This window comes from Quercus lobata, chromosome 12 (assembly GCF_001633185.2).
Source record: "Quercus lobata isolate SW786 chromosome 12, ValleyOak3.0 Primary Assembly, whole genome shotgun sequence".
Classification (NCBI taxonomy): domain Eukaryota; kingdom Viridiplantae; phylum Streptophyta; class Magnoliopsida; order Fagales; family Fagaceae; genus Quercus; species Quercus lobata.
This window is the reverse complement of record NC_044915.1, coordinates 4,747,885-4,766,078: the sequence shown is the minus strand read 5'-3', so window position 1 is coordinate 4,766,078 and position 18,194 is coordinate 4,747,885.

Genomic DNA, 18,194 nt, shown 5'->3' with positions numbered 1-18,194 from the left:
TAGGAATTGGAATTAATGTAAAAGACCCCAGAAAGGGGAATGATGTGAACTAATGGATTAATTGTGCCCTCAAAAGCATGGAATTTAAACCCGGACCGGACCGTACGGTTGGACCGTAAAACCCTCGAACCGTTCACATTTACGGTCCATTTAAGGTGAAGAACCGTTCCATGCGAAAAAAGCATGGAACCGTCTGGACCGCGGTCCGACTGTTCGGTTCTGTGAACCGTGACCGGTTCGGACGATTCAAACGGGTTGCCTTGTTTTAGCTTAAAACGGTGCCGTTTCATCACTTTTTTTTTTTTTTTTCCTAATACGGTGTCGTTTGGCTTTCTGATTGAATAACCCTCAGTCCCTTAAACGAAACCCTCAGCCCCTCACTCTCTGCCGCTTCCTCACTCTCTCAATCATTCTCTCGTCTTTGCCTCTCTCTGTCGTCGACGTCGCCGTTGAAGCTCAGCTCAGCCCACTCTCTCAATCACTCTCTCGTCTCTGCCTCTCTCTGTCGTCGACGTCGCCGTCGTAGCTCAGCTCAGCCCACTCTCTTAATCACTCTCTCGTCTCTGCCTCTCTCTGTCGTCGACGTCGCAGCTCAGCCAAGATCGCACGCTCATCGCAGCTCAGCCGTCGCTCTCACGCCTATCGCAGCTCAACCGTCGCTCATCGTAGCTCAGCCGTCGCAGCTCACTCTCTGCCTCTCTCTCACGCTCATCGCAGCCTCTCTCTCATGCTCATCGCAGCTCAGCCGTCGCAGCTCACTCTCTGCCTCTCTTCGAGAAAAGGTCATTTCCATTTTCTTCTTCTTTAATTCCATTACTACATTTTTTTTTCCATTCATAAAATTGGATAATTCTTTTTTTTTTTTTTTGAAAAATAAATTTGTGTATCCTTCAATAAATTATGAATTAGTGTTCAAATTTTTTGTATTAGTGTGCAAATTTGTTACAAACTTGATTATGAATTAGTGTGCAAAATTTTTATTTGATGCGAGTGAGAACTTGTTGGTCCTGTTGCTGATCTTAGTCCATATATGTTGTTAGCAGTATGAGTTGCTTCCATATATTCATTTTGTGGATTTCTTTTTTGGTGTGTGTGTGTGTGTTAGGTAAGACACTGGCATTTGGGGTGCCGGCAATTATGCATGTGTTGAACAAACGAAAAGGAAAGATGTCGAAGGGGCGTAATCTGCTTTGCCTTGTGCTTTCACCAACTAGGGAGCTAGCTCAACAAGTATGTTGTCAATGACAATTTGTATAACCTATTTGTATTGAGTGATGTGAATTCTTTATTACCTGTTGAATATTTTCGTTAATGTAACTATTTCTGAGAAGTGCAAAATCTGTGAATGCATTTGTGTATATCTGTTGGCTGTCTTGAAAGTAAATTAGACTAATTTAGTTAATTTTTCTATTTTTTTATTAATTTAATTTTTTTATATATATTTAAAATAATTATTAAATTAATTATGACGTCATCACGGTTCGACCCCGGTTCGACCTCGGTTCGACCTTAAAAACCTTGAACCTCTCCCTTTTACGGTTCAATGAACGATCCGGGTCTGAAAACCATGCTCAAAAGGGGGACATTATAGTAGTAAGTTATATCCATGTGTTTAATATGATGGTTTATCTTCATAAATTGGTTTGAGATGCTTGTCAAAATTAAAATCGTAGTGGTGGAAGTACTTTACAAAAAAAATTTTCCCCTCGGCTTGAGGAGTTATTATATAATACTCCCAGAGTATTATAAATGCATACTCTTCCATCTCACATAATTGTAGGTTTCATTAATTAAATTCATGGTGGAATTCACAATTTATGTAAGAAGGGGGAGTATGCATTTATAGTACTCTTGGAGTATACAATAATTTTTCCGGCTTGAGTTACTAAGATGGTTGATTGGTTGAGCAGGATAATAGTTATGTACTTGGCCCAAAGGAGAGACACTATCCGTGACTAGCGGATTGAGATTTGAAGTTATTGAACTATGTAATTACCATATCCATATGAGATGTAAAAGTTAATAGAGTAAAAAGGTTATAAAAAAAAGGATAAAATAGTTCATTTTTAATCCCTAGACTTTCAAAAATTCGTTTTTTGTCCTTAAACTTTGCAAAACGTTTTACTTTTCGTCCTTCTATTTATGGTCATTAGTTTATGTCTTATGTGGCTAATGGAATGCTGACATGGTATTTGACTAGGACTAAACCATTTAATCTTAAAAAATAATGGACACATGGCACATAATTATTGGCACTTATGGAATAAATATTTAAGTGAGACAAATGTTAACATACCCCTCACTATAGCAGAAATCAATATCCCCAATGTGAAACCCCAATGTCATGTCCAACCTAAAATCTCCTCCCATGTTCAATGACTAGCGGTGACCCCAAACCATGAAATTCCCACCACCAATCGTGCCTTCCTCTTAGATGCCACCACCAAGGGTGGCCGACACCTCTCTCTCTCTCTCTCTCTCTCTCTCTCTCTCTCTCTCTCTCTCTCATATTGACTCTTTCATCTCTCTAGAAGTTTTGGGTTTCTCACATTGGTGGTTGTTGCTATTGGATTCAAAGATATATGAGCTATGGCATTTTGAAGGATCAGATTCAACACTTCTCAAAATTATGGGCTTTGCTTCGAACTCTCTCATTGAGGCTGGAATGTTAATTAAAGATATTTGAGAGCTTAAAGTTTTGTTTGGTCTTTGTTTTTCTTTGCTAAAAGCAGTGGCAGCTCCAAGGATTTTCTTGAGGAGAGTCATTAAGAAATTTAGATTAAAAAAATTTTAATAAAAAGAGAACTTGAATATATTGTGTTATTAAAAAAAAAAAAACATGAAATTTTACAATTTCTTTCTATGAATTTTCATTTTTTGAAATCGTCACATGATAGTTTATTATCAATTGTCATTATCTATTGTCAATGTAGATGTGATCATTTTATTTTGTTAAGTTTGTATAACATTTTTATTTTTATGTAGTTGTCATTATTTATTTGTTATTGTTTTTTCTTTTATAAATTGTTGACCTTATATTAATTATTGAACCACATAATCAATCTCATCCATACATAAATAATATATATAACAATCACTGACTTTACTATTTTTTTCTTGAATCACTGGTTTTATAAAAAAAAAGTTATTATAACATGATAACAAAAATACACGTGTAACACACACACACACACACACTCTCTCTCTCTCTCTCACACACATATATAATATAAATTTATAATAAAGAGAGACATTAAGAACTCACAAACACTCACATTTTACTCTTAGAGTCGAAGATACATAGAAAGTTAGATAGAGATTAGAAATGAGATGAGATTCATTAGAGAAAGGGAGAATGATTTGTGTTGTTAATTAGTTTTGGGATGAGCTGATTTATGTTGTTTGATTTTGGGCTAAATTGATTTGTAATCAGGGTGTGCAAGATTTAAACCAAGTTGTGCAAAAATATTTTTAAAAGTAATTTAATTAATAAAAAGTATTTTATATATATAAATATTTATTTTTTTTGAAGTTGGGGGGTTCATTTAAATCCCTGAATTACAATTGCAGCTGCCCCTGGCTAAAAGTTTGGTCTTTGTTGTACACTCGTTTAAATGAATTCTTTTTTTTTTGGTAAATGAATTCTTTTTACCTTGAACAAAGCTGCTCTTAAATTATTAAAGTTGGCAAACAATAGAGATGTTGAATGATCCGGAAATCCTCCTCATTTTTTTACTTCTTTTTTTCTTAATTCGTATATTGCCTCCAATGATTATTAACATTAAAAAAAAAATAAAAAATAAAAAATAAAAAGTGTAAAGTGGGATTGCCTGTTGGGGTGGAGATTCCCAATTTGGGTCGCTAGTCACCGATTGAGGGTGGAGATTTCACTGTTGAACTTGGCAATGGGGTTTCAACTTTTACGTTGGAGATTTTGATTTTCGCCTAAAGGATAATGAGTTTCCATGTGAGGGGTATTCTTGTCTGATTAAAATATCTATATATAGAGGAACAGTTAGACTCTTTTAAGAGTTTTTGACATTCACATTAGCCAAAAAAAAAAAAAAAACATTAGCCAAAAAAAAAAAAAAAAAACCTTGTATTTGTTTCATCCCTTCGATGTTGCATACCTGTTGATCACAATTTAACCCAAGCATGTGTGTTATGAAGTCCAAAGACAATCAGACAATGACCCCACTATATTAATAAGTCCAATAAATTTATAAACACAATGACAATCAGACAATGACCCCACTATATTAATAAGTCCAATAAATTTATAAACACAATTTTATTCAGTGTTTCACCTCCTCTCAAGTCTTGAGTTGACCAACGGAGGACTTGGTTGAGTGGGTAAAGTTCGTTCGCTTCGTGCACCATACCTAGATTCGAATCTCGCTGCCCGCAGGAGTCCGTTGGTGGGCATTCTTACTGGGGTAACTCCCCACACAGAGGTACAGGCGGGCCCCCGAGATCGAGTTATCCTGTCCGAGGCCTCTGGCACCCTGTCCGGGGGGGTAATATAGCCATAAAGGCCCCCATTTTACTTTCTCAAAAAAAAAAAAAAAAAAAAAAGTCTTGAGTTGATAAGTTATAAGTGATAAATAATAAAGTAGCGTAAGTAATGATCTCACATGAAAATTAATAACTACTAATATGTGAGCTCATATGAAATCAATAACAACTTATAATCTGAACAAATTATGAAAAATGTTATAAATTTTAGGTCAGGCTTAGGTCTAGTGACTAGTAGTACTGAACCTATTTAGATAATAACATATATCTACTTTTAGACACATGTCATCATTTGACTAGATTTAGTGCACTGGATGCACCGGACCTAAATCAAGTCCGTAAATTTTTTTATTATAATGACTTGAGAAATTACAAGGATTTAAAACTGGTAAAATAATGATTATTGGTAATCCCAAATACTAAAATAGGCATGTTTTGAAATAGACACCACTAGCAGTCTAGCAGATGACTTAAAGTATCCACATTATCTTCATAAACTTTGTTTATTTCTAATAGAGACAAATTTGATCACATCAGAGTTGATTAATTTTGCTGTGGGTCTTTCTAGTTTCTTTATCATAAGATGCTTTTGATGATTTTTAGAAGATAAGATACTTCCTGCTGAAAGAAGATAAGATTTTAAAGTGAAATATCTAGGATTATACATATCGGCACTATAAGTTAGAAAGTCAATCAAGATCTCGTCTTTTCTGTTGGAGATTACGGCAAGAGTTCTTCTTAAGGGTGTCTGCCTACCCATTAAAAGAAGAGAGTTTTAAACCTTTAGACTCATCATATAGGAGAAAATAGGAACCTGATTTGGCATAATATATATCATGGAAGCCAAGTGCTCCAAATAATGAAAGTTTGGGGATCGAGTGTAAAGATCTAGTGTCGACATGATTCCATGAAGCTAATGGCATAATCTTAGACCCATGTTTGGGGATGTATTTTATGAGAGTGATTTTGATCTACAAAATGGTATTGATTTCTCACAAGTATATTATTCATAAATTGTATGTATTCTTGACACACACAGTTAGAATTAAATGATCTTCCTCATAAAATATGGTACCATAGATCCAAGAGTTTGCATATTAATAGCGTCTCAGTTGTTTTTTTATTTTTTATTTTAATTTTTATATAAGATATAATTTATACTCTAGCCTAAGTATATATGCGTGTGAAGCTCCTTTCTAGAGACTTAAACTCCGGTCCTTACTTTCCACACCCCACAAGCATTTATACTTATGGAGTGACTACTGCATCAAGGATGCGTGGTGGTGCGTTTCAGTTGTTTTTTAAATGCTTTTAGTACCATTCAAGTAAACAATATGCAAGAATATCCATCATTTGATGCTCCTTAAATTCTTTGTGGCATAGTGATTTGGCTTTTTATATAAGCACTATGAGTCTATGATACAATGGGTCTCCATACCCCTGAGCCTCGCAATGTTTAAAACTTAAAAAAATACAAAGTTCATATGCCTTCTCAAATCTCAAGCTTTTTCGCTTGGTTGCATCCTTCAAATTGTTTTTCAAGGCAAGTAGAATATCTTTCATGAACGTCATCAACATGATCAATGAGAATAAGGATAAACAAATTAATATATCACCACCACAAAAAAAATTTTTGATAAATTTCTTAGCCATGGATGTGCTACCATTTTAGGAATTTTCTCATTTTCAAGTTAAATTCTAATTGATAGTTAGACTGAAACCCCTTGGCCTTATATACTACTAAATTATCATAACCATGTGAACTAAATACTTTAATCTATAAATTGATTTATCCTCCTTTTTTTTCTATTTCTATTTTCAAATAAGCGCTGCTTATGAATTTTCAACATTTTAAAGCTAGTTGACTTCTAGTTTAGTAGTTCACGTAATGCCATTGATAGAGGTCACAAGCTTTCATAATAATTTTTATGTTAACATGTGATTTTTCACAAAACTTAAGTATTCTCATACGGCTGCTAATAATTTCAAATAAACACGTGAGAAAGTATGATCTAATAGTCACAATATTGTTAAATATATGCTGAAGTTACAATTAAAAAACCTTTTGTCTTCGGAGAAGAAAACATATAAGAAACAAATTGATTTTTTCATATTATCATGTGGTATTTAATTTTTTTTTATTATAAAAATGTGACATTTAATTTGAAATATAGGATAAACAAATTCGTTCTTGGTGAGACATATGCCTTTCGATGTTAGTAATGAATTGATTGAATGTTTAACCAAGGTGAAAAGCCATATGGTATTAACATTTTCCTTTGTATTCTTTTAATGGTGAGTTATTTACAAATGTGACTTTTGAGGTATTCGCTGAGCCTAGTAACATAAGCTTCTTACCAAGTGACTTTTGATGTATTCTTATTATAAATTAAGTGAATTTTCCTCGTCAAAAAAATTAACTGACTTTTCTTTTCTTAGAATAGCTTCCTTCGGTTACTATTAGGAGATTTCAAAACAATTTATTATATATGTCCCATAAAAAAAAATTATGTTACTAGTTGGTAATAAATTATAATAATAATAATAAATAAATAATCTAAACTTTAAATCTTTTGCAATATCTATGATCAACAACAAAATTTTACCCATTTTGAATTTGAAAGTGAAGAATTGAAGGCAAGGATGAAAAAGAAAGAGGAATTAGCAGAGAAGAAGGCATAAGTGCAGAGCTGGTTAAGGATATTACTGTAGAATATGGCTTGAATTAGGTGTTCGACTCCTTGTTGGATGTGGATAAGGAAGAAATTTTATTCCTTTTGGGTTACTGTTATTTGAAGTTATCAAACTTTATTAGAAGTCTTGTCTACTACTTGATTTGGAATTCTTTTTGGAATAGGTGTGATTCTCCTTTTGTATGTGGAAAAGAAGTCTAGTCCTTCTTAGTTTTGGATATACTAGCCAATTCAAGTCTCCTATATAAGCATAGTGCTGCTACAAAAAATTAGAGAAAAAGAGATGAGAGGGTGTGAGGAAAAAAGGCTTTCTCTTGTTTGGTTCTTTGATATTTGTCGGTTGCAATTTGGAATAGTGAGAGAGGTTTGTAATTGCTTCGTTTTGGTTCTGTGGTTTGGTGATTTGCTCTTTTTTGGTGCGTTGCAACTTTTGGATTTGCTTTGTGACTCTTTCTCTGGTTTTTGCGCAATTTGTATTTGGTATTTGTGAACCTTTGGTTTTGTGTTTGTGAGAGAGAGCTATTTGCGTGTATTTGGAATTTGGGTTTGTGAGAGTGCCTCTACACCAATTTGTATTATCCCAAATTTGTTATAGTGAAATTTGTTAGTCGTTGCCCGTGGATATAAGCTATTGCCGAACCATGTAAATCTTGGTGTTTTGTGTCTATTTTCTTTTGGATTAATTATTTTTTTGTTCTTATTGTTTAGTTTAGAGATCTTTCCCAAGCCTAAAATATTTTCACAATCAATCTTGGTAATTTGAGCTTCCGCTATTTTACAACAATTACGTTGATGAAGGACGACTCCGTCGCTGAGTCTTTCTCTGACTCTTCTTAGAAGGATCAGCTAGGCTTTGGTAAATTTAACTCTTGTCTTGTGATATTGGCACCAGACCACCATGGCAAGTACATAATATAATAATAATAATGATAAAAGCTAAAACAAACTTAATGGGTGGCTCAACTATTAGGCCAATTAGCTAATAGTCTCAACTCCCAAATAACCATTAAAATGATGTGTTGTCAATATGCCTCATGGTAAAAAAATTTAACTAAGATCCAAAACTTTTAGGACACGTTTGATACACTATAATAGTTATTACAATGTAATAGGAATAAGTATTACAGTTTACAAGTAATACAAGAAGTTGGAATGACAAATAACTATTCCTATTCATTTGTTTGGTGACAACATTGTAATAGAAACCTAAATTTATGTTAAGATAGTGGAATGTCATTATATTTTTGTCAAAATTCATAAAATACCATTTTTAAAAAGATATATATTTTACAATATGGCTTGATATTGATCCATTTATAAATTAAAAAATATATGTGATTAATTGATTAGTATTATGGGGATGGGAGGCCTAGGGATGTATATTGGGCCGTGGGCCTTGTTCAAGGATGTTTAACAGTCCGAGGATAGTTAAACATTAGCTAAGACATACAAATTAGTAGGGTATGGAAAGATTTTGGCCATGAAGGTTTGGGAAGGTAGTCCAAGGAGAAATGCCTACTCGGCAAAGCAAAGCAGAGGTCAGAAGGTTTGATCTGCCATCAAGAACAACACCCCGGACGATTCTACCGATAAGGATAAACATTAGGATGGAATAGGACAAAGGGAAGCTAAGAAATATCTAAGAGAAAGCTGCTACCATCGCAGTAAATGCTCTGCAGCTAACTCTCTGGCCGCATTAATGTGGAGGTGATACTTGAACAGTGATATTCAGCCTTATAGCCACCCCTAAAGACTTTAGGAAGATGCTGATGGGACAAGGATGAAAGCAAGCAACTTGACCTACACGTGGAGGGTGGAGATGAAGCAAAACAGGAGAATATAAGGAAGAAAGACCCCATTACAAGGGGGATCGGAGAATCCGTGGAGAAAACACTGTAGCAATAAGAACTATAATTGTAATCAAGTCCAAGAGAAATATATACAAGAACTACTCTCCTCGGACATTGCCGAGGAAGATTTTCTTTGCACAAAACTTATTTATCTTTGTTTTCTTGTCATCTTTAACCCATTATGATTGTTGTCCAACTCGTTGAAGTCTAGTTTCCAGCCCATTCTCTAAAAATTCATTGTGTTGGGCTCTTTGGACCTGAATCCTTTTACCTTTTGGGTTTAGGAACTAAAACGTGTCCTTAAAATTGTCACCATCTGTGGGAAACTTGAGCTTTAGTAAGATCAACATTCAGCTATGTTAGGTTTAGGGCCAAACTGAGAAGAGTATGTTGGTTCCCAATGCCAAGATCAGTTTCTCAGTCTTGAACAACGAAGGGACCGGGATGTTAGTGTACATACCACACACACTAGTAGGAGTCAGTCTCGAAGTGGGAGTCACGTCTCTCATGGAGAGAATACTAGGAACATGCAATTGGAGATTGAGCATCTACGGAGGAAGTTACGCCATAAGCGACGGAGAGGGACTCCTTCTAGTTCGGAACCTTCTTCTGATGATGATAGGGACGATAGTTATAGGCCCAGATCAAAGACTCCCCACAGTGAGTCACCTTTTACACGTAGGATTGAAGGAGGAAAACTTCCTCGGCAGTTTACTCAGCCAACATTTACCACGTATAATAGCAGAACAGACCCTGTGGAGCATGTTAGCCACTTCAACTAAAGAATGAGTGTTCACTCAAAGAATAAGACCTTAATATGCAAGGTGTTCCCATCCAATTTGGGGTCTATGGCGATGAGATGGTTCGACGGACTGAAGGAATGTTCTATTAACTCCTTTAAGGAGCTTACTAGGGCATTTGGGGCTCGTTTTGTAACTTGCAGTAGGATTCCTCGGCCTTTGGACTCCTTGTTGTCTATGACCATACGAGAGAGGGAAGCCTTGAAGACGTATTCTGACAAATACTAGGAGATGTTTAATGAGATAGATAAGAATTTTGATGATGTGGCTATAAGGACTTTCAAGATTGGCCTACCCGCTGAGCATGATTTGAGAAAGTCTTTGACAAGGAAACCAGCTAGGAGTGTACGTCAGCTCATGGTTCGCATTGATGAGTACAAACGGGTCGAGGAGGACCAACAATAGGGAAAGGGAAAGGCTAAAGTAGTCCCCTAGGATCGAAGGGATTTCAGGTCAGAGAGATACAACAATAACCGACCTAGGAAGGATTTTGCTCGGCACCTTGGATCTACTACTGCTTAGGTGGTTAATATGGTGTTTCGAGAGCCTGTGCATCAAATATTGGATAAGATAAAGGATGAGCCATACTTTAGGTGGCCCAATAAGATGGGTGGGGATCTTAGGAAAAGTAATCAAATTCTTCATTGTTAGTATCACCAAGATCGAGGACACACTATGGAGGAGTGCAGGACTTTAAGGAATCATCTCGAGTAGCAAGTTAAGTTTGGGAAGTTAAAACAATTCTTATATCAGCCCAGTGGACAAGGCAGTCAGATAGGGTCGGGAACTCAGAAAAATGCTCTTCAAGACCACCTTTGGGGACAATTAGTGTTATTCTTACTGCCTTAGGTAGGACCGGTTCCCATCCGTCCAGGGTGATGCCTATAGATCGGCCATTTGCAGAGATCTTGATTCCTGACCCTAAGAGGAGGAGAATGGAAGTCTGTCTAGCCTTGAGCTTTTTCGACGAAAATAAGGTGGGAACCCTGTAACCGCATGATGATGCCTTGGTGGTTACCCTTAGGATTGGAGGGTATGATGTGAAGAAGGTTTTAGTAGATCAAGGCAGTGGTGTAGAGATCATGTACCCTGATCTATTTAAGGGGCTGAAGCTGAAGCTCGAGGACCTGGCCTGCTATGACTCTCCTTTAATAGGGTTTGATGGAAAGATTGTCTTTCTGAAGGGCCAAATCAGACTACCTATTTAGGCAGGGTCAGAAGTTGTAGAAGTGGACTTCATTGTAGTAGATGCCTACTCCCCCTACACTACTATTGTGGCAAGACCTTGGCTTCACACCATGGGGGCTGTGTCTTCCACTCTGCACTTGAAGGTGAAGTCTCCATTAGGGGATCAAGTTGAAGAGCTAATTGAAAGTCAATCTATGGCCAGATAGTGTTTAGTGGCCGCGATTAGGCATCTGACCAGAGGTGAATTCTCAGCCTCTGCAAAGAGGGATTTATAACAATTAAGGGCAATAGTCTTGTTCACAAACGTGGTGGTAGAAGGGGCAAAGTGTGAAGAATTGGAAAAAATCGTTATTCATGACGACGAGAAGAAGTTTTTCCAAGTAGGAGTGCAATTACGTCCTCGGGAGAAGGAAGAATTAATTGTCTTCCTTAAGAAAAATATTGATGTGTTTGTGTGGAGTGCTTATAAGGCCCTCAGGGTGGATCCAAATTTTATTTGCCACCATTTAGATGTCAGTCCATCTGTTGCTTCTAAGAAGCAACCACCTCAGCGCTCTTCTAAAGAACACTCTGATGCTGTCAATGAGGAGTTGATCAAGTTTAAGTGGGCAGGGGTAATAAAAGAGGTGTTTTACCCTGAATGGTTGGCTAATACAGTGGTGGTAAAGAAGAAAAGTGGGAAGTGGTGAATATGTGTAGACTTCACTGATTTAAACAAAACTTGCCCAAAAGACCCATTCCCAATGCCTCAAATAGACCAATTGGTGGATGCAATTGTGGATCATCCTCGGATGAGCTTTTTGGACACCTTTCTAGGATATCATTAAATACCATTAGCTTTGGACGATTAGGAGAAGACTGCTTTTGTTATGCTCAGTGGGAATTACTATTACAAAGTGATGCCATTCGGACTGAAGAACGCAAGATCTACATATCAGAGGATGATGCCTAGGATGTTCGAGCCTCAACTCGGTAAAAGCATTGAAATCTACATAGATGATATGGTGGTGAAGAGTAAGGTAAAGTTCGAGCATGTGAATGACCTCAAAGATATTTTTGGAATACTGAGAAAGCATAAGCTGCACCTTAATGCTTCCAAGTGTTCTTTTGGCGTTAGCTTAGGTAAATTTCTGGGTTACATGGTCACTCATCGTGGAATTGAAGTCAATCCTGATCAAGTTAAGGCAATTAACAATTTGCAGCCTCCTTGGAATCCCAAAGAGGTTCAAAAGCTAACATGAATGACTACTGCTTTGAATTGATTCATCTCTCGATTAGCAGACAGATGTAGGCCTTTCTTCCAGTTGTTACATAAGTGGAAGGGATTTGAGTGGACCGAAAAGTGTGCCTTGACCTTCCAGCAGTTGAAGGAATACCTCTCTCGGCCACCCATTATATCCAAGCCCGAGGAGGAGGAGGTTCTGTTTGCTTACATTACTATGGCCTTTCATGCAGTGAGCTTAATACTGATACGAGTTAATAATGGATTGCAGAGACCAGTTTATTATGTGAGCAAGTCATTGTATGAAGCAAAAATTTGTTATCTACAGTTAGAGAAAGCTATCTTGGCAGTGGTGTATGCTACACGGAAGCTCCCTCATTACTTCCAAACTAATACAGTTGTGGTTTTAACCAAACTTCCTCTTCAATCAGTACTTCGGAAAGCTGATTACATAGGAAGAATTTGCCAAGTGGGGTACGATCCTAGGAGCTTTTGATATCAAGTATATGCCTCTCACCTCTATTAAGGGCCAAGTCCTTGCAGATTTGGTGGCCGAGTTTGCTGAATCTCCATTGGAAGATGAGGGAAAAAAGCAGAACATGGATGGAAAATCAATTGGGATGGTTTCCTTACAAGAACCTTTATCTTGGAGGGTATACGTTGATGGTGCAGCTAATCAAAGAGGATCTGGAATGGGGCTAGTTGTGGTATCTCCTGAAAAGATTATTATTAAGAAATCCTTAAGGTTGGTCTTTTCGGCCACGAATAATGAGGTTGAGTATAAGGCTTTGTTGGTAGGGATGGCTATGGTTCAGAAAATGGGAGGAAGAACAGTGGAGGTATTTTCAGATTCAAGGTTGGTTGTAACCTAGGTAAAGGGAGAATTGGAAGCCAGGGATTTGAGAATGAAAGAATATTTGAATCAAGTTAGGCACTTGCAATTAGGGTTTGAGTCTTTCAACTTACAACAAATCCCTAGAAGCAAAAATACACATGCTGACTCTCTTGTCACTCTCGCAACCTCCTTGGCGTAGAGTTTACCTTGGGTTAACCTGGTTGAAAATTTATGTAAGCCTATTGAGATAAAAAGGGAGAAAGCCCAGATTCATCAAATTAGAGTGGGACCTAGTTGGATAGATCCCATAGTTCTATTCCTTAATAATGACTTCTTGCCCGAGGAAAAGGGGGAGGCTAATAAAGTACAAGAAAAGCTCCCCCTTTTTTGTTGTCCGAGGATCAAAAGTTATACAAGCGCTCTTTTTCTGAGCCATATTTGCTATGCGTCCATCCTGAGGCAGTAAAGTCACTCCTAGAAGAGTTACATGAAGGGATTTGTGGAAGTCATGCAAGAGGCAGATCACTGTCTCACAGGGCTCTCACTAAAGGGTATGCAAAAGGAAGTACAAGAATACGTGAAGAAGTGTGACCAATGTCAGAGATTTACTCCAAACATTCATTAGCTAGGAGGTGTCCTCAATCCTCTGTCTAGTCTCTAGCCTTTTGCTTATTAGGGCTTGGATATTGTAGGGCCCTTCCCTAAGGCAGCAGGAAATAGGAGATGATTTTTTGTCGGCATTAACTACTTAACCAAATGGGTTGAAGGTGAGCCATTAGCAAATATTAGGGATGTGGATGCCAAGAGGTTTGTGTGGAAAAATATCATCACTCAATTTGGGATTCCTCATACCCTCATCTCGAATAATGAGCTTCAATTTGATAGCAAAACTTTCAAGAGTTACTATTGTGAATTGGGTATTAAGAATAGGTATTCAACTCTGGCTTATCCACAAGGGAATGGACAGGCCGAGGCTATTAATAAGGTCATAGTGAATAGGCTCAAGAAGAGGTTGGATGATGCAAAGGGTAAATGGGTAGAAGAGCTGCCACATGTTCTCTGGACATATCGGACTACCCCTCGTCGGTCAACAGGGGAAACGCCCTTTTCAATGACTTATGGATCCGAGGTTGCAATTCCTTTGGAGACTGGATTCCTAATGTTGAAGACGAGCTTGTTCACTCCAAATAGCAATGACAACCTTTTAGAAAAGAGCCTGGATTTTATTGAAGAGCAAAGAGAAAATGCCATGGTTTATTTAGCATATTATCAATAGAAGCTCAAACAAGGGTATGACACAAGTGTAAGGTTAAGACCATTAGCACCTGGAGACTTAGTATTAAGAAAGGTTGCGGGTATTGCAAAAAACCTAGCATGGGGAAAATTAGGGTCCAATTGGGAAGGGCCATACCGTATTACCTCGGTAGCTGGTATAGGTGCTTATTTCCTAGAAGATTTAGATGAAAATGTTATACCTCACTCTTGGAATGTAAATAACCTGCGATGTTACTATTATTAATGAAAGGTCATTCTGCCATGTTTTTACTTGTGACATTATGTGTTATGTTTATTACTTTTTTGAATATTAAACAGAACCTTGGTCATGTCTGGTTCCTCAAACCACATACCTTGGGTAAATTAATATTCTTGATCACTTGTTTGAATATTAAACAGAACCTTGGTCATGTCTGGTTCCTTAGACCACATACCTTGGGTAAATTAATATTTTTGATCACTTGTTTGAATATTAAATAGAATCTTGGTCATGTCTGGTTCCTCGGACCATATATCATGGGTAAATTAATATTTTTGATTACTTGTTTGAGTATTAAATAGAACCTCGAACATGCCTGGTTCCTAAAACCACATACCTTAGGTAAACTAGTACTCCTTATTATTTGTTTAAGTATTAAACAGAACCACGGTCATGGCTGACTCCTAAGACTACATACCGTGGGTAAATTAATATTCTTTAAGAAAATATTTAGATGTTAAACAAAACCTTAGTCGTATTTGGTTCCTCAAACCACACACTATGGGTAAATTAACACCTACCATTGCTTTGATATGTTGTTAATTGGGTGAGTAGGTGAAACTGTAAGTGCATAGTTTATCATTATTCAAGATTGAAAAGGGAAGCCTAAAGCACATATAGTCATATGAGCTGCTTGTTTCAGACATGTAAGGTACGTTTTTGAAGTTAAGATTACACTTTATTATAGATTGTGGACTTGGAAGGTTTACCACGTTCCATTGTTAATTGTGTAGAGTGTAGCAACTACACTATCACTCGTACAGATAATTGTTGAAGTCAAGAATGTAGGTATATCTTAAAATTGAATGAAATTATATCTCATTTTTATATCAATTAAGTGTAAGGTAAATTAGAAGTTATATTTGAATTTGCACAAGTACAAGAAGCATAAAAGAAAGCTCATAATTGTCATTAAGTTAAGCCTTGGAAAAGGCAAAGTAAGTACAATTTTAGAAATGCTAACTACAATTACATAAAAAAGAAAAACAATACAGAATGTAACTAAACACTATTTAATCTTCAGTGGAGGGTTGTCTTTTTCTATGGCCTTGGTAGGTTTGGCAGTTGCAGTTGTTGTAGAGACTGGACCTTTACCCTTAGAATCCTCCCTGGTAGTTATAGGGAGGGTTGCCAGGACAATTTCCAGGCTTTGGGCGACCTCTTTGTCCTTAGGGGGGTCCTTGGGTGCAGTTGGAGGCTTGGTAGCTTCAAGGGCCACTCCTTTGGTTGTATCCTTCTCATTTTTACTTGCCTTGACTTGTTCTACCTCTTTGGGAGGACTATTGGAAGAGGAAGGGGCTTTGGCAGGTGAGTCCTAACTAGGATTTGGATCTTAGGGACTAGTATTAGCCTTGGAGCCCGGGGAGCTTGATGCATGGATGGCTAAAGGGCAGTTGACATTTTCTGCTCTCCTCACGGCAGAAGAGGCTTTAACCTCAGTTGGTTGAGGGCCTCATTCCATACTTGGAGGCAGTAGGTCCTACAAACCCTAGTGACTTCAGCCCTAAAGGTCTCCTCAGTCTCGATCACCCCAATATCGTAGCCATCCTGCTTGGCCTTTTCTACAGCCTTCTCCACCTCTGCCAACTTCTTCTTTAGGGTCCCCATCTGCTTCTTAGCTGTAGATAGCTGATCATCTGTCTGGCGGAGTTGCTTGTGTTGAGTCTCTACCTGCTTCTCGACCACGTGCAGAGCAGCCTTGACACTCTTCCTCTCCTTATCAGCCTCAGTCAGTTGGTTGTTAAGTTCTTGGATCCTCTTCTCAACCAAGGAAAAGGCCTCCATAGCAACAATCCACCTACCTCATCTTTCATTTGCCGGTGGCATTTGGTCACCAGCTCCTCGACCATATGCACTGACTGGACAATCTTCAAAGGAAATAGTATAATAATGAAAGAAAGCAATTCGAGCCTTAAGTGTGAAATATATATATATATATATATATATATGTATGTATGTATGTACGTATAATAACTCAAAAATAAATGTAAATAAGAAAAAAGTTATACAATACTTACTAGCGCAAGGTCCCTCTTGAGACTTAGAAAAACCTCGTATTTCTTCATGATCCTTAAGTCGGCCATGTCACTTGGCAGCAACAGAGCCTGCTTCATAGTATCTGCCACGTATCCAGCTCTCCCTTGCTAGAAGTCCCTTATTGAGGCGTTTGAAGGGAAATGAGATCCATTTAGCACAAATGGAGGATTCCAAGCTTGGATCTTGGAGGAGCGGTCACGCCCCCTGTCCACTATGGGTCCTTTATTGGAGGACCTCGTCTAGCTAGTCTTGGCCACTTTGGCCCCCTTCTGAGGTTCAGCTTCTTTGGTGGGAAGACCCTTCCCTTCCTCCACAACTTCCTTGCCCTTGGGATCCCGTTTTCTCTTCTTATCAGCAGGATCGGCTTGAGAAGCTTGGGAAAGTGGAGGAGTGGGGGGTTTGGTTTAAATGGCCACCTCGAGTGCATTACCCCCCATGTAGAACTCCAGAAGCTCTAAGAGACTCATCTTAGCCTTACGTTGTAGCACCATTGCGTCAGGAACGCCTACAACTTCTTGGATGCTACTTGCTTGGGCTAGAAGAAAGTAGCTAAAGTCACCAGCTAGAGGCTTTGGGGATTAATGTTGGTTGAAAACCTCAAACTCGTCCTCGAAGTCTGAAACTTCAACTACTTATTCCTCCTCCTTAATTGTTGGCTGGGAGGGAGTTGCTTCCTCCTCTGTAACGTGCCGAAATGGTAGTTCTACTTGTTGTACGCCATCCGGAACTGGGCCGGTAACAAGGAAACCTGGTCCGGCGATATTTATCTGGTGCAAGCATTGATCTCTCGCTTTGATCACATACTTTGGTGCTTGGAAGTTAGATGATAAGGGTTCATAGCTGAGGATGAGGTGGGCCACTCTCAATTGTCTATCTTTGTGGACAAAGATCTCGGACTTGAGTATTCTTGTCAAATCTGACTTGTTGACAAGGCTGAAATTGGGGATAGCAGAGTACTTATCTGCAAATTCACCAAAAACAAAAACATTGTTAGAAAACAGCACAAATAAAAGAAAAATTAAATTACAAGTACAGATAGAAGAAAGTGAGTACAAAGAATGCTAATAATGAAGAAAAGTGTTGTTAGAATAGTAGACCCAGACCTAAGTACCCCACCTGGTATCCCTTCTTTGGTCAGACAATGAAGCCCATCGTTCCACTCCCCTGAGATGATCAGATAATCTTTATTCATACCCTTGTTAGACTCAGGGAGACACGATATGAGCCTAACTACGGGAACTTTAGTTTTAAGGTAATACCCCTGCCCTGTTAGTTTATGACAATTGTAAATCCAATTAACGTCATGATGGGTGAGGTTCACACCCATCTTCTCATTGAGGGCATCTACACTACCTAAAATCCTAAACATATTGGGGGCGCACTAGATGGGGGAGAGTTTGTGAGCAATCAAGTGATCCCTAGTTACTCTATCCATAAGGATTCTCATCCCTCCCTCTATAAAGGCAATTATAGGGAATACTACTTCTCCCTCCTGCCTCATAGTGTGTCATTCCCCTTTT